Source organism: Nanorana parkeri, unplaced genomic scaffold (assembly GCF_000935625.1).
Source record: "Nanorana parkeri isolate BGI_ZX_2015 unplaced genomic scaffold, ASM93562v1 scaffold365, whole genome shotgun sequence".
Lineage (NCBI taxonomy): Eukaryota > Metazoa > Chordata > Amphibia > Anura > Dicroglossidae > Nanorana > Nanorana parkeri.
In genome coordinates this window covers 1033081-1056160 of record NW_017306633.1, presented here as the reverse complement: position 1 = coordinate 1056160, position 23080 = coordinate 1033081, and the positions used below count along the sequence as shown (strand labels likewise).

Genomic DNA, 23080 nt, shown 5'->3' with positions numbered 1-23080 from the left:
TTAGTCCAGTTGAGTATTTATCTTGTCCCATAGATACAACAGGAAGTGAGAGGAAATTATCTTACACAGTTGTTACCTGTGTCCTCATTGGAAGATTTCTCGTCCCAACTCAAAAGATTTTCCGAAATCCAAAATTTTGGTTCAGACATTCAGTTCTGGTGGCAATGGTTACTATGGTAGAGACATAAATACACACCACTGGAGACACAAACAGCAATTAAAACCTGGCAGGAGTTTTAAGGCCTCATTAGTCTATCCACAACAAAAAATGTTTTGACTTTAGATACACTTTAAATTGTTCTTTATCTTAACCCTTGACTAGCAGATATCAGACAAGGCAGAGAATACCGTATGTAAGATGTTTACAGGGGAAGAGCACACGGATGACTTCTGCATTGTGATGATGCTCATTCATAGGCCAGTTAGTATGCAGGGACTGCAAATAAGCTGTAATAGGAAACAAGGTTGTGGCAGTATGTGGATCATGAGACTGGCTGAAGAGTGTTGCAGGGATGTATAAATCACAAGGCTGGCTGATCAAGACAGTATGTGTAAAGTTCCACTGTGTATGCAGCTAGAGTGCTACTAAAAAAGAAAAACATAATAATTTTAAAACTACCCAAAGCTTTAATTTAATGTTTATGCCTAATAAAATATATTAATATAAAATATGGTGCTTTCCTACAAGGGTGAGCTTATTATCAGAAAAAGGCTTGGACAAGCCTTAGAGTCCATTCACATTGATACACTGTGGTGCCTTGTGTTACCATGCACATCACTACAACACATGGCAATGTACCATGCATGCATTAGGGTGTAGTGGTGCCTTAAATTTTGCACTAAGCTAACGCATTTCCGTCACACATGGATTGCTGTGCACTTTATCGCACAGTAACATCGTGTGCACTGCGTTAGGGAAAACAAAGCCAGATTTTGGTCCATTGGTGTGTTGGCAAATGAATGGGCAGCCCTAACATAAACAAGTGTTAACAGACTGCAGCTGACAGCATAGACATGAATGGGCCCTTATACTTTCCCCAATAGACTTTTTCATTTTGTTTTTTAATTTTATTCCACTTTCAGGAATTGATTTGGAATTTTTTTCCATTTAAACATTAAAATGAATTGTACTGAAATCAACATTTTTACTAAAAATATCAATATTTATGGAGTGAGAGGGGGGAAGAGGGGAGATGGAGGAGGAGGGAGGGGTACAGCGGAAGAGGGGGGAGGGAAGGATGGAGGGGAAGTAGAAGGCATCACCCGTCTATAATGCAACAGACTGGGAAACATAGATGGTGTGGAAGTCTCACACGAGCTGGTGGAGGCTGGACGGGGCAGGAAGGGATGAGAGAAATGAAGGGGTCACGCACGCACAAGCTACGTGGAAGGTTTAGTCAAGCAGTTGCACGGTGACAAAGGTTTTGGGATTGGCTAAATATCCGTATTGTGATATATATGGGGGAGGGGAATCAAATCTCCCTTTCTTAATAAAAAAATTTTTCCCTTGTCTTTTTTTTTTCTTTCTTTACATGTGTTGTTTATACTCTCTGTCCCTCTATGTGTTCCCATTCCCCTCTCCGTCCCAAACCCTTTTTATGTACTCCCTTTCCGGTCGCATGATCAATGTTATATTTTATTGTATCTGTACTAGCTCTGTATGTTGCAGAGCAGCATGTGTATTGGTCTATGAATATGCAAAATTCAAAATAATAAAAAAATATCCGATTAAAAAAAATATAAATATTAAATTACATTATGCAAAAGAGCCACCATGCTTCGCACAATTATATTTTTACTGCTGCCTGCTTCCACGCTCCCTGTCCTGGTGACCACACTGGAAGCAAAAGGTTAATTCTTCACAAGGGGACACAGAAATAAAATATGACAGATTCTAACCATTTCCTATTCTGTCTAAAGACAAAGGTTTCATTTTAAATGAGAACTCCAGGCAAACATCTTAAAAAATCTTAACCCTTGCAGTGGGGCCACCTCGGCACTGCAAGGGTTAAGTGCTCGTTTTTTTTTTTCTAGGGAGCTAAAATAACAAAGATATACTAACTTGAACCACAATTCTGGCTGGCATCTAGATTGGTGCCTTCAGCCTTGCTTCCCCTCCACTCCAGTGCCCGAAGGTGCTGTGAGTCATCATGTCTAATTTTTGTGTATAGGTCATGAGGACGGAGAGGGTCATTCCAAAGCTGGAGCGGAGGTAAAGACTGGAGGCTGAAGGGACCAGTCTAGGACTCAGCTGGTATCAAGGTTCGGGTGAGCATTTTAGCTCCCTAGGCAAGACAAGCACTTAAAAGGAGAACTATAGGGTTCGGGCTTTTCCCCATAGTTGTACCCGCCCCATCCGTTCTGCCAGTCAGCGCTGGCGGATCAGACAGGGTTTGGGGGGGCTAATCCCTGCAGGGAGTCGTGAGTGACAGTCACGGCTCTCTGCACGGATAGATTGTGAAGTTAGAGAGAGAGAGAGAGAGAGAGAGAAAGCTGAATGCTGCAGGTAGTATTCTGGATTCTCCTCCAGAATACAACCTTCATAGTCACATAATTTAAATAATTCAACAAAACATAGGTCACAAAATTTAAATTGCTAAATCGAGGTGTAGGTGGTCATATTTTTAATTCACATATTTTTGGATCCTTTGGAAGTGTGGGCAGAAAGCTGATATGTGTAATTTTTTAAAGGATTGTTGTACAAAAGAAAAACAAAAAATAAACTCTCATTTCCTTAAAGACTGAAGTTAACAAGTTTGGAATATTCCCATTATGGTCATTAATTAGTGGAGATGGAAGAGGTGAAAAGCCATCAATTAAGCAGGATGTGTTCGATTTGTCATCATTTCAAAATGTTTCCTTCAAGCTGACAAGTATAGTTCTATTTCTGGAGCCAGAATCTGCTGTAGACGAGCTGTGCAGTGTCACTGACATGAATGAAGTGTTCAATAGTTGAGTGATTAACACTTCAAACTGTTGTAGAACCTGAAATTCTCAGGGGAAGTAGAAGGAAAGCCACCTAGGTCTGCACAGCTACAGATTATAGAGGTTTGTGTTAATTAAAGAGACTGTCGCTTTGCCCATTCAGGAAAAAGTCACGACAGTCTCGTATTAGCCCAACCCGGTCCTTAACCCACATACTCGCCTTCCCAGAGCTATGTTGCAGCCCCCGCAAAATATCTGGAGCTACTGGGTATAGGGGACTGTACAATGTGCCCTCCTCTGATGATGCAATGCTAAGGCCTCAGTGGCCAATTGTCAGGCCCAAACACAATCACATCACAGAGTTGGTGACAGAAAGTGTCAGAGTGTGCTTGTGGTTCACACTGCAGCTGAGTGTTGTTAAGGTGAGTATAAGTGAACCAGGAAGTGGGCTTTAAAAATACTATGTCCCTTCACCAATCCCATCATACAACACATTTCCCATAATACAATGTTCTTGTACACCAAACATACTGCACTAATTAAGCCCTAAAAATCCTCCCTAGTGCACGTAAGCCAGAATGTCCAATGCTGCTTTTAGGTACCGCCATCTTAGATGTGATGGCAGACAACCCAGCAGATTCAGATCTGCCACTCTAGTGACCTTGCATGTGCAGTTTTCTAGGAACAAAGTACATGCTCCTGGCTCCAACAATGGCTTCGCTGCTGACAAGAACAGTCACGTGGAACTGATAGTCATGCAAGGCTAAGATGGGAGGTCCACATGTAAAATCTATTTAACAAAGAGCTGATATCAGCAAGAATGCATTAATAGCCCATGCAACAAGGCTTTATTGATAACTTCAGGTCTGCACAAACACAAAACTATGACTGAAATGTTTTGCCTTATAGGACACAATCAGGGGCTGTGGACCCAATAACGTGAAACATGACAAAACTCTGATGAGGAACACAGTACCTGCAAGCAGGGCAGCCATCATAAATTTTGGGGCCCCTTACACGGCTTCAGGCCGGGTCCCCCCGCGCTGCTGGACGCAGGGCTTAGTGAAGCGCTGGACGCAGGGCTTAGTGACGCGCTGGACACAGGACCCCACTGAGAGTGACCCTGCAAAGCCCACCATAGATGCTGCACAGCCCATCTGAGACTGTCTATGGTGGGCTCTGAAGGGGTCTCAGGTGGGCTGGTCAGGGCTGCATCCCTCCCCTCCCTCCTTTCCTTCCTTCCTTCCTAGCTCCTCTTACCTGCACACATGGCCTCGTCTGCCGCCGGACCGGCCAGAAGTGACGTCACTTCCGGCCAGTCCGACATCAGACGAGCAGCGTCGCTGATGGGGCCTTAGCTTGTCTCAAAGCTGCTGGAGCGGCAATGCTGGGGCCCTGTGCTGCTAGGGCCTGGCCTCCGCCTCCTCGCCCTTCAATGTCGGCCGATAGTCATATAAGGGACCCGGGCGGGCCCCTCAGGCCCCTTACATGAGTATCGGCCGTACCCCCCTGATGGCTGCCCTGCCTGCAAGTTACGTGGACAGGCAGAGACAAGCCGAGATCGGTATTGTAAAGGAATGACTGAGTCTGTTCTATTTATGGTGAGACACAAGCGAGGGCTCCAGGAGGTCTTTGCTTACATCTGAGTGGATAATTCATGCCCTTTATTTGGGGATAAGCATGATTGACCCTGCTGACATACGTTAGTAGAGGTCCATTACAATAGGTAAGTCCTACTTCATGGGGAAAGGGATTGGAGTCCCTAACACTAACACAGATTGATATTTTGACAGTACACCTTTGGTTTGATATTGACCTCAGTGGAATGGATGTACTAACTAAATTTTTGGGACACTATTATATCCCTTGCATAACCATGTCCTGAGGTGGTGGGGGACAGGACGGGTGGGGGTCTGTGTGTGGGGTGCTGGTAGTCACGTTCATGGGGAGTACTGGTGGTCATGTTTGGGGGGGCGGGGGCGCTGATGGGGTCCTGGTGGTGCACCCACCTCTGGCTGGCATCCCACCCATCTCACTGGTTCCCAGGAGCTGGGTGGGGCTCCGGCCAGAGCTCCCCAGGTTGCTAAGAGCTGGGAGAGGAGATGTGTATGGCACTTACACATCTCCCCGCCCAGCTCTTGGCAACCCGGGATGCTCTGGCCGGAAAGGACCCAATGTGACCCAAAGAGATGCAGCCTGAGGGAACAGCTTCAGGCTGCCTTATTATAGGGACGACCCTGAGTATGATACATTCTGTATACGTATTGTAAGAGTTTTTGCACTGGTGATGTGTAGTCACGAATTGACATAATCATGTTTGCTGCATTAAGATATGCTGATAGTATGTTATTTTATTTTTTTACATACAGTTTAATATTCTTTACAATTTTTATTGTTTTGAGTGTTTTTTTCTTTTTATATTAGAGTGTTAGTACAAGAGCTACAACTGTTATCCCTGCCTCTATCTACCTGTAGGAATATCAAAACGTAGTGGACCAATCATTCTCTGTTCCATTATAAGCCTTATTTCCCCATTAAGCCAATAGGATCACCCCCGCAGAATCGATGTGCTCATCATAAAGGGAGAACTGGCAGATTTTTATACTTACAGCTGCGTAGGAAGCTCACAGAGGCGTGAACTTAAAATAGCTTGTGTGAGTCAGGCTGGGTGGTAATTAATAATACCCATCTTGTATCCAATTCCTACAGGCAATGACACACATTGGATCTCAACAGTCAGGTGAGACAATGGTGGAAAAAGCCTGACTATGTCCATAGGTCACACAGGGCTGTTAGTGGATGAGGACTGCTTGTGTCCTAGATATCAGATCTAGGCATTGCTGAAAACCGCAGAATATTCTTAGAATAAAAATACCACTGAACGGCCATGGATCAAATGAAACTCCAGATCAACAGCTAAATATGCAGCTCAGATACATATACCAAATGTTACCTGTTTTATCTGCCAAGTTAATTAAGAATTTGCATGCTGGTCAACCAATCTTGTGATTTATGCACCTCTTGCAAGCTGCACAGCCAGGCAGATGACACTTATTTTCATGGTTCAGGTTTGTGGCTTTGTATGTATTCTTTCCATCTCCAGAACGATCATTGCACATGAATCAACATCATAGCAAAGAGAGAATAGTCAGTGTTTTCCTGCCTAGGGCCATTGAAAGATAATGATTCATTACAATGCTAGCTAAATGGTTTAATGTGCTACTACTTTCACACTTTCCTTACTTTTTATCTTTTCCCCTTTTAAAATAATGTATATTGCTGAGTGCAATATAGAATGTGGTGTGACGATTTCACTCTCGGCCTCACTATGCTTTCTTCTACATTAGCGTAGCCACTTTTTAAGAAGGCAACTCCAATACCATAGAAGTTATGGAACATGAACTGAAACGTGAGTGTTTAAATCATTTAAGAGTTCATCTATAGGTCAATATAGGTCACTGCCCCAATCTCACCGATGTGTATTCCTTAAAGGAATACTATGGAATACTATTCCTTAAAGGAAAAACTATGGGGTCAGTGCTTTTCCCCAAAGTTCTCCTAAGGCTAACGGGAGGACACAAACTAGCGTCCTCCCGTCACCCAAAGCTCAGTGCTCGCGGTATACTGAGACGCCGCAGGCGGAACGGATTCCGACAATTCTGTCTGGATCCACCCACCTGTGTGAGTGACAGCTGGCTCTGCCTATCTAGAGGCAGAGCCAGCTGTACCCACCCCCCTCCTCCGTCCGTTCAGCCAGTCAGCTCTGCACGGATAGATTGAGAAGTGAGCGAGCGCCGGTATGTGTTCTCTCATTTCCTGATCTGATCTACTGAGCCGACCGTTGACAGTTTCATTGCCACCGGTCAGCTCAGATTATGAGGCGAGTGAAAATCACTTGCCTCGTAATTCTCCTTTAAATTGCACTCTAGACCATTTACAACTTGACTATTTAGAAGGGAGCCTCATCTGAAGCCCTTAGAAGACCCTGGCTAATTTAGGTTTACGATATCTCTGCATTCCATAGCATGAACTATGTTTTGTCAATGTGTCACCTTCCTTGACTGCCTAGCAAAGACAGGAGGTTTTGATTTTATTACCCATGTTTGAATTTTTTGGGAGAAATGAGGGTGGCATTGTGTGCAGTACCCCTCCTTTATACTCTTGACACAGTTTAGGTTTTCTTTCCGACCTCACTATTAGGGATGTTCAGATACCAAGCACCGTACTCGGTACAAGTACAGGTACTTTTCCAGCTCCAAGACTAGACTAGAGAAAAATTCAAAGTTAGGAGGCAGCTGTCATTTGTAAGGAGCATACAGAGCTCCTGGGATTGGTGCATCCCTGTTTTAATGCATTTTTTTTTTAGAAAATATATATTATGGATGCACTGATACCTTTTTTTTTTTCTTGTCCAAGTACTCACAGATACAAGTACTGATACATTTTTGTTTATTGTCATGTGACAGTTTTTCTAAAACAATACAGATTAATGATTTCAGGACAGTGGTGGAGCGCCAGAGCTCTGTCACAGCTCCAACTGCTGCAACCTTGGTAGTTCTCGTGAAAATGCCAAGTATCGGCACTGGCATCTGAACATCCCTACTCACTGTCATCACATATGGCACCAGTAATTTAGGGGCTGTAACAGACACCCAGGTGTGAGCATTGATTTGTAAAGGGATTATAAGGGCAATGTTCTCTAGCAGTCTTATAACGTGTCCCTAGTCTCTGTCTCCTGCAGATTGTCTTTAACCACTCTTGTAACAAGGCTGCAGCCTCTGACTATCTACCACAATAAAACTCTTGACAGTTTTCTGTAAGATTACATACAATGAATATTATAAGCTGCCCTTTGGTTCTTTCAGGGGGCACACATGAGGCTTCCTATATCTGGCAAGCTGACCACCACTGGTCTATAGCCAAACATATGATATTAGAGTCCTACACATAATGCTTCCAGGAGAGGCATAACTGAAGGAACATGGCTTAATCATCACATCTTTGATTCATCAGAGTCACACTCAAATAAATGAACAAGTCAAGTAAGTAAATTGTTAATGCAATCCATGAATTTTTTAAATGTCAGAATGCCAAAGTCCAATCAGTTTACTTTTATACTGGCTTTGATATATTTAATTACTATCAGATGCAGTGGACTTTTCACATCGCTTCAGACGAATATTAAATTATCATTCCAAATTTATGGAGGAGATTTGTTTGTGGAATATAAGATGGGGAAAAAATGATACACAAGGATGCTGGGAACTCAACTCATCCATACTTCACATAGTACCCAAGATGGTAATGAAGCCCCAGTGCTGTGAGAGAAACTGAACCATGATGATGCCAAAGCACCTCATACACTGTATAGCATTGGTTCTCAACCTGGATAGCCTCAGGACCTACATTTGTCATTGGTCATTAAGTCACGACCCAAGTCGCACTGCAATAGAACGCAAAGCATTGCTGCGCTTTCCAGTGCAGGTGATCGAACTGTGTATGGGGGGGTGCCTTTCAAATGAATGGCAATGCAACGCACCTACCACACCAGGATGCACGGTTGATGCAATTGCATGGTACAGTGCATTAATCACATGGGAATGTGCGATTAGTGCCCTGTATTAGTGTGAACGGCCCTCAAAAAACACTGACAGACGCACACAATCCGGCTTACCTTATCTCCATATCTCTACTTACCCCCTCATAAAAAGTTAGCAAGTTAGTTAGGCACGAACGGTCTTTCCTGAACCCATGCTGATTGTCATTAACTATCCGTTTTCCTGAACAAACATCCCTACCTTACGAGAACTAGCGTGGATTCTCAGACTGGGGTCCAGTGGGGGCTGCTGTGCTGTGATGGAGCTCCATCTATATATACATTGCTTGTACAGCTCCCATGCGGGCCCGTAGCGGTGCGGGGAGCCAGAATGGGACATCACTCCAGTCCTGGCACCTCTACAGGACATGCGAAGAAGCTGTAAGCAATGCACGTATGGATGGAGCTCCCTCAAGGCCATACCCCCAGCCCACTCCACCTCAAATCGACACTCTGTGGTGGGCAACATATTTTGAATGGCTGCTTGGTGTGAGAACGGACAGGGCTGTGCTAGGGGGAGGCGAAGGAGCCTCTCACCTAGAAAAGTGGAAGGCATGCGGCGACTCACTGAACATGGTGTCATGACCCACTTATGGGTCACGACCCACCACTTGAGAACCAAGGCTGTATAGCATTATAGCCTAGGCAACACAATGGACATCAAGGTGGGCCAAATGTTACTATTCCATAAAGCATCCAAAATCTTTTTGTGCTCCTATTCCACAGTAGAGACCTGCAAATTAGAATCCAATTGGTTGTTGTGGGTACCTGGAATAGTTCCTTCTGGAAGCTCACATTACGATAATGCTTAGTACTTATATTAATTAGCTCTACTGAGACTGATTTATACAACGTCTCCATCTACTTAACTTCCTATACCATTATATGTAACCAGCAGCTCACTTTATCTGGCCATTAGCGGTGAAACCTCTGCTCATACCGCCCCTCATTCGTTTACATAATGCCCCCAGGAAACGATCGATCAGTCCACACTGCTCTACAGCACTGTGAATCATTTCTCAGCTTCCTTTCACGACTGGCACCTGAAGCTGACTGTTCTCAGCTCTCTTGTTCTGTATCACACAAGAACCAATCTGATATTTGCATTCAGCAAATATGGAAAAATGCTCTTTGTGGAGCTGGACTTGGAGCAAGCCAAGTCAAGGTAAGATTAAAATAGATCCAGCCGTAATTAAAAAAGCAGGCTATAGCTTTAAAATGAACAGCTGTTGCTATTATAAAATTAGAGCCAATTAAAGACTTATTTGCTTGCAATTGGAAGAACAATTAATTTACCACTCCACACGCGACATCACTGAGAATTAAAGCACAACTTCAACTAAAGCGTTTTCATTTTATGGTTTTTTTTTTAAACATTGGAAGAGAATTGGAAATAGTCAGAACCTCTGATGGGTTATTATCACGTTCTCACCAAGACAAGAATAAGAGAATTTCTCCCTAGCTGAAAGACAGAGAACAATACCTGACAAAAGTGGCAAACCTTTCCCCATTATTTACTGTCCTCACTTCCTGCTTGAGTGACACTTCACAAAAACAAGTATGGAAAGAAAATCTCACCAGTGGGGACCAAGGTCGGCGCTAAACCCCAGCAGGCATTGCAGAGACTTTCCCACTCTATAGAAAAAAAGTCCTGGCTGGCGTTGGGCTCTAGGCATGCGTGTCCAAACCATCCTGAGGATTGCATTGCATCATGGGATTCAAACTTTTTTCCTGATTCAGATATAAAACTGAAGCACCCCCCTAGCCCTGGGCCATTGTGGCTAGGTCCACCATCGCTCAGCCATTGTGGACCCAGACCCAGGCAGAGCCGTAGCTAGCTCCTTTTGCGCCCGAGGCAAGAACAGAAAATTGTGCCCTCCCCCAACAGCCGTGTAACGCTATGTGATTTAATGCGCCCCGCCTCCAGGATGGCGGCGCACATGCGCAAAATGCGCTGGTGGCCAAATCCAAAATAGCATAAAAATTTGTTTGACGAAACCTAATGAAAACAATTTTAGTTTCCGTTCATTTCGTCCAAAACAAATGTTTAGTCTTTGCACGTGTCTAGTAATATGTGTGCATAAGTGTGTGTGTATAGGGGGAGTGTTTTTTTTTTGGGTGGCAGATTACTGTTGGGGGGCTTGAGGGAAATATTAGGGGTCTAAACAGAGCCCTGACATTTCACTTTTGAAATAGAAAAAGAGTTTGAGGACACCGAGTCCTCTGCCCATACAGGTGGGGGAGAGCAGCGGGGATCCGAGGAGAAGCTGGAGTCTGTGCCGCTCATCTTCTCCCTGCCGAGCCACAGCTGTGTTGGCCGCCTGGCTCCCCTGTTGCCAATGGCACCCTGTGCTCACCATAGCAACTGGGGCGAGGGGGCGCAGCCAGGCTGGCCCTGGTTGCACCCCCACTCAGCTGCGCCTGAGGCGAGTGCCTCACTTGCCCCATTGTAGCTATAGCCCTGGACCAAGGCATCTTAAATCTCAGGGTTAGGTCTTATATGTATGGTGGGGCAAATAATAGGTTGTGTGCCAGTCACTTTAGTCTTTTTTTTTACCTTTCATTGCTGAGCTCAACTCAGGAGACAGGGTTTAGGGGTACCCAAAAGAGCACAAAAAAGAGAAGTACTCTAGTGTAGTGGTAGACAGTAGTACTATAATATTAATAAATCCATTTAAGGAAGAAAGTCAACACAATGTTCTACATAGTGTCTCTCTATTTGTGATGAATAGGGTATGGATGAGGGGCGGTGACATCCCAATACCCCTCATCCAATCAGAGAATGTCTAGTATTAATAAAAAATACTTTGAGGGGAATCAAAACTGGAGCAGACAAAATCTGGAGCAGCTCTGCATCAGCTTCTCTCTTTTATTTTCAAATCTTAGCTGAACAAACTGAAGAGAGAAGCTAATTGGTTACTATGGGCAACTGCTCCAGATTTTGTCTGCTCCAGTTTTGATAAAATTCCCCCCCTCCCGTTTTCACAGCACAGGGGAAGCTGATCAACACTGCAGCATACAGGACCCAGAAGATCGCTGTAAAGCACATGGCCCAAGTGAGGAAACACTCTAAACACACATCCTGCCCAGACAGAGCCCTGAGGAAAAGTGAACGATTTGAAAAGGTGCCCTGAATATTTCTCATCTCCCAAACCACAATAGCGCCATCAGGGATTGGTCTGGTCAGATACATAAGCAGGGCCGGATTAACTCTCTCTGCTGCCCCGAGGCCAGGTTTCTCAATGCGCCCCCCTATCCTCCACCCCCCATATGGAGAATGACAGACCTGCAAAATCACTGAGATCACTTGTACAAAACAAGTGACGGCTCTCCTGCTGTACATTTAGCTCTGCTTGCCCAAAGCAGGGCTAAATGTAGAGAACAACTACCCACTTGGCGCCCGGAACTGCATGTGCCTGGCATCGGGAGATAGGAATTCCACACCCCTGCTGCCCCTCTAGTCCCTGCTGCCCCAAGGCCGGACCTTGGTTGGCCTTGTTGGAAATCCGACCCTGTACATAATCATAAGTTACTGACTGACCTCCATACCTTGCCTACTGGAGCCTCCTTCACAGTAATGGTCATAAACAAATAAACCCAGCTCAGGCTGGCTACAGCTCAGCAACAACACAAACTACATTTATTTAGGGACACAAGAGCACAGGGCAGCTTCCCTACAAGAAAAATAATTATAGAAGAAAAAACATATCTGCAGATTTTTAAATTTAAGTATTCAATATCCAAGGAACAATTTCTAGAACTAGAAAATAAACCCAGAGCACATGGGTAGGGCAGATCAATTAGTTAATAAAATAATAATAAAAGCCTGTGTCCCTTCAAAGGTAATACAACCTCCAAAAAAGCTGGCAAATAAAGGACAGTGCCTGGGAAATAATAAAGATGATTGTTGGCTGAATGCTCATCAGAACCCCTCCAGACGGCTCCACAACCTTGTTCAAACAGGCGCCGCCACTGACATATTTTATGGCTCCACCTCTTCCTGAGAGTGCTCTTTTTATGGTAATATATTTATTGATCTGCGCTATCTAGCGCACTCTGGCTTAATGTTCATTTACAGGTCATTGGGTTGGGTTTCAGATACACACAAAATTCCCAAACCTGTCTCTGCCGGATGGCTCTGAATATAAATTGCAGCCGTTTTTTTGCAAATCTGTAATAGAATAGATTTCCGCCTTACTTTATGCTAATTATACATTGGCTTCACGTTGCCTGCATCTGTGCTGGATTGGATGCACAAGTAGCTGCAAGTGCACAAAGCAATGAATTAAAATTCTGGTAAAGTTAATTATGGACTATTAGAGAGCAGGATAGGCTATACCTTCTGTCAAGCTGCCCTTACATTACTGAGCCTTTTCCTCAACGATATGCAGACCAACACACAACTGATATGACTACCTGTATTCAACAGACATTAGTAGCCCATGAAGGTGCTTGCCACCCATAAAGCCTTTCAGATGCATACAAGTGATGATGTGTCCAATCAATTGTATGTTCTATCCTCCCTAAATAACATCCAAGCAGAATCCTGTCAAAGTTAGCGATCCCATAAATGATTGATTGGTAGAGAAGGGCTAAGGCTACCTACAGACTTGAGGACAGTCACCCAGTCTGGCTCCTTTGGCTTAATCAACAATGTTCTTATGTCTACAAGTTCCATCTATGATCACTCTCTAGAGCAGGGGCGCCCACAATTTTTCGTCTGGAGATCTACTTTTCAATTGATGAGCTCAATGAGATCTACCAACGCAAAAAACCTGCATGCAGTGTCGTTAGCCGCTGTCACACCGCTGTGTGCGGTGAGGACAGAGAGCCGCCGGCTGTCAGATCCAGGCCGAGTGGCTCTCTCTTCTCACCACTCGGCGTGCTGCTGTGATACCCTCGACCACCCTCCCGCCGACGGCAGCAGCTCTACCTTCACTTCTTCTCGGATCCAGAGGAGAAGCCCCACGGCGGGAGAACAGGACATCACGCTCTACCAGGGATCGCTTTGCGATCGACTGGTAGATCGCGATCGACCTAATGGGCACCCCTGCTCTAGAGGAACAATTTCTTAGGCAGGTTAGTAAAGCAGCACCAGCTATGTCCCTCAGCACCACACTTTTAGGCCTATGGATACCTTAAAAAGGTAAAACCTTACCTTCATTGCAGATTATCACACCTTTTTCCCCCAGAGTTCATATATAGGTGTGGATGTGTAAACGCTCAAACCTTTTTCAATAATGAATCCAGATCAAACAAATATACATTGCCCAGCAAAGCATTCCTTCAAATGTTTGCCCAAGCACTTACACTCATCGTCATTCCGAACAACTGGCTCCAACTCTCAGCTCGGCTTCCCTGAACTTCCTGTCCAGTACAAGATTACAAGGGACAGAGCAGTGGCCAGCAGCCATCTATCTACTAGCTTGGAGAAGGGAGGAGAGGAAAGGGATTGCTGTGTCTGTGTATTTGTGGAGACACACACAGCTTACTAGCACACACCGGGGTGGCTCCATAGGAGACAAATGTTTCTGTGTCATTCACGCTGAACATACCCACCCAGGTTATAGAAACACACAGAACTACCTAAAAATATAATTTTGTGGTTTTACTGGCACTCTTTTCTCTTTTCAGATGAGGGGCAGGACCTCCTCTCAGATGCAGAGGTGACCATGGCGCCACAAGGTGGAGCAGATTAACTGTATGGTGGGGTTGCACCACTCTAGATTTAGGTTTTACGGACATTCTTGTATTCCCTCAGGCAGCATCTCTTTGGGTCACGTGGGGTGGGGGCAGGCAGAGCGGCATGACCTCTGCTCTGCTACACAATGTTTGCAGTGTGCCTGCCACCCCCTTTCCAGCCAGAGCGCCTCAAGTTGCAGCCATATACATCTCTCCAGCCAGTTATTAGTAACCTGGGATGCTCTGGCCGGTGTCCCGCCCAGCTCCTGGCAACCAGTGATGTCACTGGTTGCTAGGAGCTGGTCAGGATGCTCCTAACAATGAGCAGGGAGGACTGTAATCGGCTGAGCTTGGCTAGGACTTTTACTCCCCCCCACCACCCAGGGGAGAGATCTACAGGGACTCACAGTGGTACAGGGGAAGAGCGTTGAGCAGTATGCTGGGACAGCGGGTGTGTGTCTGAGCCTGGAGAGTAGCAGGGGCCAAGGGTACTATGAAGAGAGCCAGTGGGAAGAGAGAGTGTGATGTGTCCCCTCATGCTGCTGGGTCCTGTGGGAACAGGAGAACTTGCAGGACTAATGCTGGGAGAGGGGAGATTCAGAGTGCTGTCTCTTCTAACCACCACTGTGCAACCCCCGCCCCCCCCCCCCCCCCCCCCCCCGCCTCAGACAACAAAAAGTGTAGGGACGCCACCGTAACTGGCTATTAACATCTCTCAAACACCAGCTAGGACTTTTACAGTTTCTTTCATCAAGCTGCAGAATTCTCTGTATAGCGGAGCAAGAGAGACATCTAACAGGGAGAGTCATAGCCCCTGGTATCACTTGCGCAATGCTCGGAAATCTGGTAAAACTCACTGCAGCCCTACCCCAAAAAGGTGGTGGGTGATTCATCTCACATTTATACTTATACCTATAGCTGAACATTGTGTTTTAAATGGACTGAACCTTTAAAGCATAAATACATTCAGGTTGCAGCTCTAAAAAGGATAAACCACCACCATACCACATTTTAAAGCTTGTTGCCGGGGAAGCTGCAACAGATGACCTCATGCAAGACTGCAAAGAAGAGAGATGTTTGTGTCCAGAAATATGAGGCAAGCACTGAAAGCTGTACTAAGGTCTTCTGATCCAATGCACCAAATCCACCATCCCATGCATCAATGCGCCAAATCAACTCACATCATCAGAACAAAGATTGGTTGGAAAAGTTCCCAAAGTTCTGAAAATTGCAGAATCCAAGATTTCCCTTTATATCATGCAGGTTCCTTCTGCCTACTGAGCAGAGAATGCCAGATAGAAGAATACCGCAAACTGCGTTCACCAGGAAAGCGCGCAGAAGAGGAAATACAGGGGGGGATACTGAGGACCTAAAATGCTTATTGGCCGACTGTTCTACTGACCCACCGGCTGTAACACTGAGTCACATGCAACAAGTTTGCAGAGGTTTGAAAGTCAGAAGTCATAGGTCAGTGGCTCAAATGTTTGGAAGCAAGAGGATTAGCATGACAGCCAGGTGATGTTTCATAAGACCATGTGAGCAATGGCAGCCTCTCTCATTGGAGGTTCCCTTCAAGGACCCATTCACACCATAGCGTTCTCCTAAAGGCACGGTATCCATGCGTTCAACTCGCGCTATCGCACGGCCCACCTAGTGTGCGGTACAGTGCACTAGGTTTGTTGCCATTCATTTGACTGGCACCCCAGTGCACCTCCCGGCAGCCATGCATTGCAGCAAAACTCAACATGCAGTAGAGCAATACTGCGCATTGTGGTGAAAAAAGTAATGCATGCACCACTTTTTCTGCATGCACAGTACTGCGGTGCCACACCTTGTGCTGCAAGTAAGCGCAGAAGGATGCCATTAAAATGAACTGCATGGTACCACATGCTAGGTGCACTGTGCGATAGCAGATACTGCGCTTTTAGCGCAACACTATGGGGTAAATGGGCCCTAAAGCTTATTTTAACCCAAGAACAAATGTAATATATTGCAGCTTACCAGTCCATTCCTAGGGTGACAACGCTCACTCACTGTATCTATGGATGAGCAGGGTTGTCACCCTAGGACAGAGACAGTAGGACAACAGAACACTGCCTCCCCCTCTTCCCCATAACATACAGAGGAGGTATTCTGTAATCCACAGAGAACTGGGAACAGCACTGATAGCAGAGACATGAAGCGATAACTAACTGGATTTCCGACAGAATCTAAGGGGGTTATTCACTAAAGAGCCAAAGGATCCAGCCGTAGCTTCGGCTGATCTTTCGGCCGCCTCTGCCCTTCGGTTCAGGTGAACCGAAGGGCTGCTGTACGGGCCAATCACAATCACCCTACAGCAGCTGAAGGCAGCCGAGCTGAATGTATATGCTTCGTCTCGGCTGAGCCGTAGTGACACCCGAAGCATAGAGAAAGCTTGGCCGAAGCCAACCGATTTCCACGCAAATGATAGCTGGGCGGAGACCAATTGTAATGACAGATCAGCGTCCCCAAATGACCTGGGAACGCTGATCTCTCAATAAACAATAACTGGGCGGAGTTGGCCGTGCTGTCACGGCTGGCTCCGCCCAGTTGTTATTCATTGGCCGGGACCTGCTAGAAGTAGAAGACTCTAGCCGGCCAATAGGAAACAGTTGGGCGGAGCTAGCTGTCACATCTAGCTCCGCTCAATTGTTTTTCTTTTTTTATTATTTTTTCTTTAAAATATATTTTTTTAATTTTTCAATTTTTTTACATTTTGAAAATAATTTTTCACATTTTTTTTTTCATTTAACGGTTTTGCTATTCTGCTCGCTACCTCAGGAGAGAATGAGAATAGGGGCGAACGGCAGCGAGTGAGCTGCTGGAGCTTCGGCTCAGCCGATCCAGATGTTGGATCGGCTGAGTCGAAGTCCTTCTGCACTTCGGGTCAGCCGAACATGCTGAGCATGTTCGGTTGACCGAAGGCAGCCAATGTACGGCTGATTTTAGCCGATGTACGGCTCACTTGACTTCAGCTCGGTTATTCACTCGGCTGCCTTCGGCAGCTAAGTGAATAACCCCCTAAATGTATTTTTTTACTTCATCAAATAGATAAAACACTTTCAAATGTGTATTCGACGGGCCAAAAAGGAGCAATAAGAGAAGTTCATTGTTAGGGTTTACACATACTTTAAACTGGCCATACATGGCTAGATTTTCTCTTATGCAACCTGCAAACGAAAGAGCAGATTTACCAATATCAGAAGGTGTTCTATAGGCTGCACAGGGTGTATCCACAGAACACAACCTCTCCTGGGTCCGAGAAGTCAGATGGCCCAAGCGACACTGCCACTCCCTTATGCAGAAACGGTTTGCGCCCATTCCATTCTGCACAGAAGAAACCTCTGATCTTTCCCTACTTTTTTCTTTTTACATTTCTGTTGTCTGCGGTTTAAGCCCAGGCACGCTGGGACTTGTAGTTCCAGAACATCTATAGGCCCACATTATAATCCCATCCATGGAAACACTTGCTATACAGGGGAAGCCAAAGCTCCAAGTTTGTTATTGAAAATCAACGAGTTCTCTATGCATGGCCACTTTAAAACACTGCTTTCACTCTCATCTGGCACACAGAGATAAGAGCACGAGTGTCTTGTAAACTGGGAATGACAAATACCGTCACACCCTTGTTGGTAAACATTTCTAAAGACAGGAAGCATTCAATAGGAATAGGATACAAGGCATTCAGTATGGCAATTGAATGGCTAGCACAGGGATTTTGCAGCTCACTCCACAATCTGAGGCCACTGCTAATACAACTAGGTGTCTGTGCAGCATGTTAGGGGATGGCACATATGGATGAGCTCTTGAACACCATTGCCTCTCCTGTCTACCCACACACTAGCTGCATTAATTATTCCTCCTGCATTGCCACCCTCCACACCTCCAGATCAGTCAGATGAGGCACACAAGACAGCTTCAGATTAACCCAACTCATTCACTCCCTCTCACTATGCTATCTGCCATATTACTATATGGTTTCTTGTATTATTAGAATTACATTTTATTCATAGAGAGATTGCTCATGCAGGTCGCCCCCTTGTGGCTGCCGGCAGAACTACAGCAAAGAAAATAATCTCAGCAGGGTGCTTCATATCTCTGCTCTATTACATCCATTATGTCCACGGAGAAATGGACACGTAAGGAAAACACATACACCCACCTAGCATGACACTGGAAAGAGATTGTGATAGCAAAGAGAGAGAAAAAGAAAGAAAGATCTGCTCATTTCTATACCTGCAAATTATAGTTATAACCCCCCATCCATAAAGGAGCATGCATCATTTGATTATTTACAGGTTGCTGCCATCTAAAATAAAGCCTGCCCAAGACTGGCTCTCATATGCATCATTGCATCAGGCTGGCAGGCAGTGCATTAGCATCTGACATTCCTGTATGAATATAGGTGTAGGTGAGTAGGAATGATGTGGACATACCTTGAATCTGTGCGATGGCAATGTTATCTCCTGCAGGTTGGGGAGCCCATGTTATCTCCTGGTGGATGGTTATAGAGCAGAAGCCCAGCCCCTTTCTGGATACAGCAGGCAAACAAAAGCCAGTGACAGTGATCTGGGTGGCCCCTCCCCCACCACACCCACCCTACAGCATCTCTAGGATGCTCTGTGCAGCCGCACAATAGACCTGGGAATATCCCTGACAGCCTGAGCTGATGGACCAGTGACTGCCAGCATCAGCAGGGTTAAAGCAGCAGTGACTGCCAGCATCAGCAGGGTTAAAGCATTGAGCTGATGGACTAGTGGCTGCAAGCATCAGCAGGGTTAAAGCATCAGTGACTGTCAGCATCAGCAGGGTTAAAGCATCGAGCTGATGGACCAGTGACTGCCAGCATCAGCAGGGTTAAAGCATCAGTGACTGTAAGCATCAGCAGGGTTAAAGCATCAGTGACTGTAAGCATCAGCAGGGTTAAAGCATCGAGCTGATGGACCAGTGACTGCCAGCATCAGCAGGGTTAAAGCATCAGTGACTGCCAGCATCAGCAGGGTAAAAGCATCAGTGACTGCCAGCATCAACAGGGTTAAAGCATCAGTGACTGCCAGCATCAGCAGGGTTAAAGTATCGAGCTGATGGACCAGTGACTGCCAGCATCAGCAGGGTTAAAGTATCGAGCTGATAAACCAGTGACTGCCAGCATCAGCAGGGTTAAAGTATCGAGCTGATGGACCAGTGACTGCCAGCATCAGCAGGGTTAAAGTATCGAGCTGATAAACCAGTGACTGCCAGCATCAGCAGGGTTAAAGTATCGAGCTGATGGACCAGTGACTGCCAGCATCAGCAGGGTTAAAGTATCGAGCTGATAGACCAGTGACTGCCAGCATCAGCAGGGTTAAAGTATCGAGCTGATAGACCAGTGACTGCCACCAGCAGCAGGGTTAAAGTATCGAGCTGATGGACCAGTGACTGCCAGCATCAGCAGGGTTAAAGTATCGAGCTGATGGACCAGTGACTGCCAGCATCAGCAGGGTTAAAGTATCGAGCTGATGGACCAGTGACTGCCAGCATCAGCAGGGTTTAGCATCATCACTCACACAGAACTGCAATGCAAGATCAGTGTAAAGGGGTTACATGCACTGCTGGTGGAAAGCAAATTCCATGTAAAATGTCTTTAGGGAAACATTTACAAGATAACAGGAAGAGGAGCATCCTCCTTACTGGACCAAAATAGTGTTCAACCTGTGTATATGTAGTTAGCATTCTCTACACAAATGTAAAAGGTTCCTCCTCCTATAATCTGTAAATACAAATAAATTATCCTAAAGGAAAAGGCTTCCCCTACTTTAATGATAATAATAATGAGTATGACAACAATCAGACGAAGCACTGCGCAAACTGTTGGCGCTATATAAATCCTGTATAAGAATAATAATGACTGATGGATCATTTATTACTAATTTATTATTACAGTGATCAGATGACTGATAGTAATAATAAACTATTTTTATTTTGATTACTACTACTACTATCATTACTACTAGTATCTATTTATTATTATTCCAGTGATCACTCAGATGACGGATGGATCATTTAATATTATTACTACTTTTAATTTATTATTATTCCAGTGATTAGATGACTGATGGATCTTTTATTATTATTAATAATAAAAGATCATCAGTCATCTGATCACTGGGATAATAATAATAATAAATGACCCATCAGCCGTCTGATCACTGGGATAATAATAATAATAATAAATGATCCATCAGCCGTCTGATCACTGGGATAATAATAAAATATATTTAAAGTAGTAACAATAATAATAAATAATACAAAATGGAATATTAATTGAAAATAAATACTAGTAATAATAATAAATGATCCATCGGTCATCCGATCACTGGATCCCCCGACATCCTCTCACTCCTCTCCCTTTACATGCGTCTGGTAGAGGAGCACATTGCACAGAGTTGCTTGCAGGGAATCGGTTACATAAGAAGTGTACAGAAGAAACAATGTAGACTTTTTTCTACTAATTCATGCTGAAGTGGCAGAATAATCAGATTACAGTTTCTGCACCTTTTATATCAATTCATGAATTCACAGCCGAAACTGCATGGAGTCAGCAGGCAGCGACTGCTTCACTTTATTCCATATGCAGGGCTGTCCCTAAGATTTTCGCCTGCTGAGTTGCTGTGATGTCATTCCAGGGGCGGGGTGCTAGCAGGGAATGGTCACTTTTTTGTTGTTGTGCTGAATTGGTGCAACAACCCCCCAGTCCAGCATCCCGCCCAGCTCCTGGCAAGGTCAATGAGCCCAAGACACTGTGGCCGCACCCTCCCAGCCACTGCCCCCTCAACCTGGCTCAGCAGGGTTAAAGTATCGAGCTGATGGACCAGTGACTGCCAGCATCAGCAGGGTTAAAGTATCGAGCTGATGGACCAGTGACTGCCAGCATCAGCAGGGTTTAGCATCATCACTCACACAGAACTGCAATGCAAGATCAGTGTAAAGGGGTTACATGCACTGCTGGTGGAAAGCAAATTCCATGTAAAATGTCTTTAGGGAAACATTTACAAGATAACAGGAAGAGGAGCATCCTCCTTACTGGACCAAAATAGTGTTCAACCTGTGTATATGTAGTTAGCATTCTCTACACAAATGTAAAAGGTTCCTCCTCCTATAATCTGTAAATACAAATAAATTATCCTAAAGGAAAAGGCTTCCCCTACTTTAATGATAATAATAATGAGTATGACAACAATCAGACGAAGCACTGCGCAAACTGTTGGCGCTATATAAATCCTGTATAAGAATAATAATGACTGATGGATCATTTATTACTAATTTATTATTACAGTGATCAGATGACTGATAGTAATAATAAACTATTTTTATTTTGATTACTACTACTACTATCATTACTACTAGTATCTATTTATTATTATTCCAGTGATCACTCAGATGACGGATGGATCATTTAATATTATTACTACTTTTAATTTATTATTATTCCAGTGATTAGATGACTGATGGATCTTTTATTATTATTAATAATAAAAGATCATCAGTCATCTGATCACTGGGATAATAATAATAATAAATGACCCATCAGCCGTCTGATCACTGGGATAATAATAAATGATCCATCAGCCGTCTGATCACTGGGATAATAATAATAATAATAAATGATCCATCAGCCGTCTGATCACTGGGATAATAATAATAATAAATGATCCATCTGTCATCTGATCACTGGGATAATAATAATAATAAATGATCCATCAGCCGTCTGATCACTGGGATAATAATAATAAATGATCCATCTGTCATCTGATCACTGGGATAATAATAATAATAAATTATCCATCAGCCGTCTGATCACTGGGATAATAATAATAAATGATCCATCTGTCATCTGATCACTGGGATAATAATAATAATAATTGACCCATCAGCCGTCTGATCACTGGGATAATAATAATAATAAATGATCCATCAGCCGTCTGATCACTGGGATAATAATAATAATAAATGATCCATCTGTCATCTGATCACTGGGATAATAATAATAATAAATGACCCATCAGCCGTCTGATCACTGGGATAATAATAATAATAATAAATGATCCATCAGCCGTCTGATCACTGGGATAATAATAAAATATATTTAAAGTAGTAACAATAATAATAAATAATACAAAATGGAATATTAATTGAAAATAAATACTAGTAATAATAATAAATGATCCATCGGTCATCCGATCACTGGATCCCCCGACATCCTCTCACTCCTCTCCCTTTACATGCGTCTGGTAGAGGAGCACATTGCACAGAGTTGCTTGCAGGGAATCGGTTACATATGGGGGGGGGGGGTGGGGGGTCATCTGATGTGAATGGGGAACCCCTTTTTTTGTGTTTTTGCGTGGGGTTCCCCTTAAAATCTGTACCAGACCCCTATCTGGATTTTGAAAGGGCCACCTATCATTTTACATTTAAGATTGGGGTGGCCCCAGATTTTGCTAAATTTTTTAAAAGGTGCTGCGGCTAAAAAAAATTGAGAAACGCTGATCTAGACCAGCAAAGACACTCAATTAGGCCAGGTGTATATCTATCCGTGCCAGCTTTTGCCCATGTTTAGTGTATTTATACAAGTTTTCATTCTGCATTGTGTGTTTGTGGGCGGGGGGTAATCGTGCTACTAAATTTTGGCAATTTTTAAAGATTTATGGGCAAGCTATTGTCAAAAAAGGACATGGTCACTTCACTATTATACCAAAGGGTTTGACACTACCATAGGGAATATGAATTACCAGACAGCAAGGAGAGTATCTTTTCATGTGGTAGCATGCAGCACCCCCCTTACTGACTAGGCTACATGCCTTTTTAACATTGGGGAGA

At 44.3% G+C, this 23080-nt stretch overlaps 1 protein-coding gene across 1 annotated transcript in view; it reads right to left on the bottom strand.

The window, feature by feature from the left end:
- ADD2 (adducin 2) overlaps positions 1-18785 on the bottom strand; it is a 79350-nt gene extending 60565 nt beyond the window's left edge. Inside the window, exon 1 of the mRNA XM_018558885.1 lies at positions 18661-18785. The gene's annotated coding sequence lies outside the window, so the exon portion shown is untranslated. The remainder of the gene's footprint in view (positions 1-18660) is intronic.
- Between the last annotated feature and the right edge of the window lie 4295 nt (positions 18786-23080).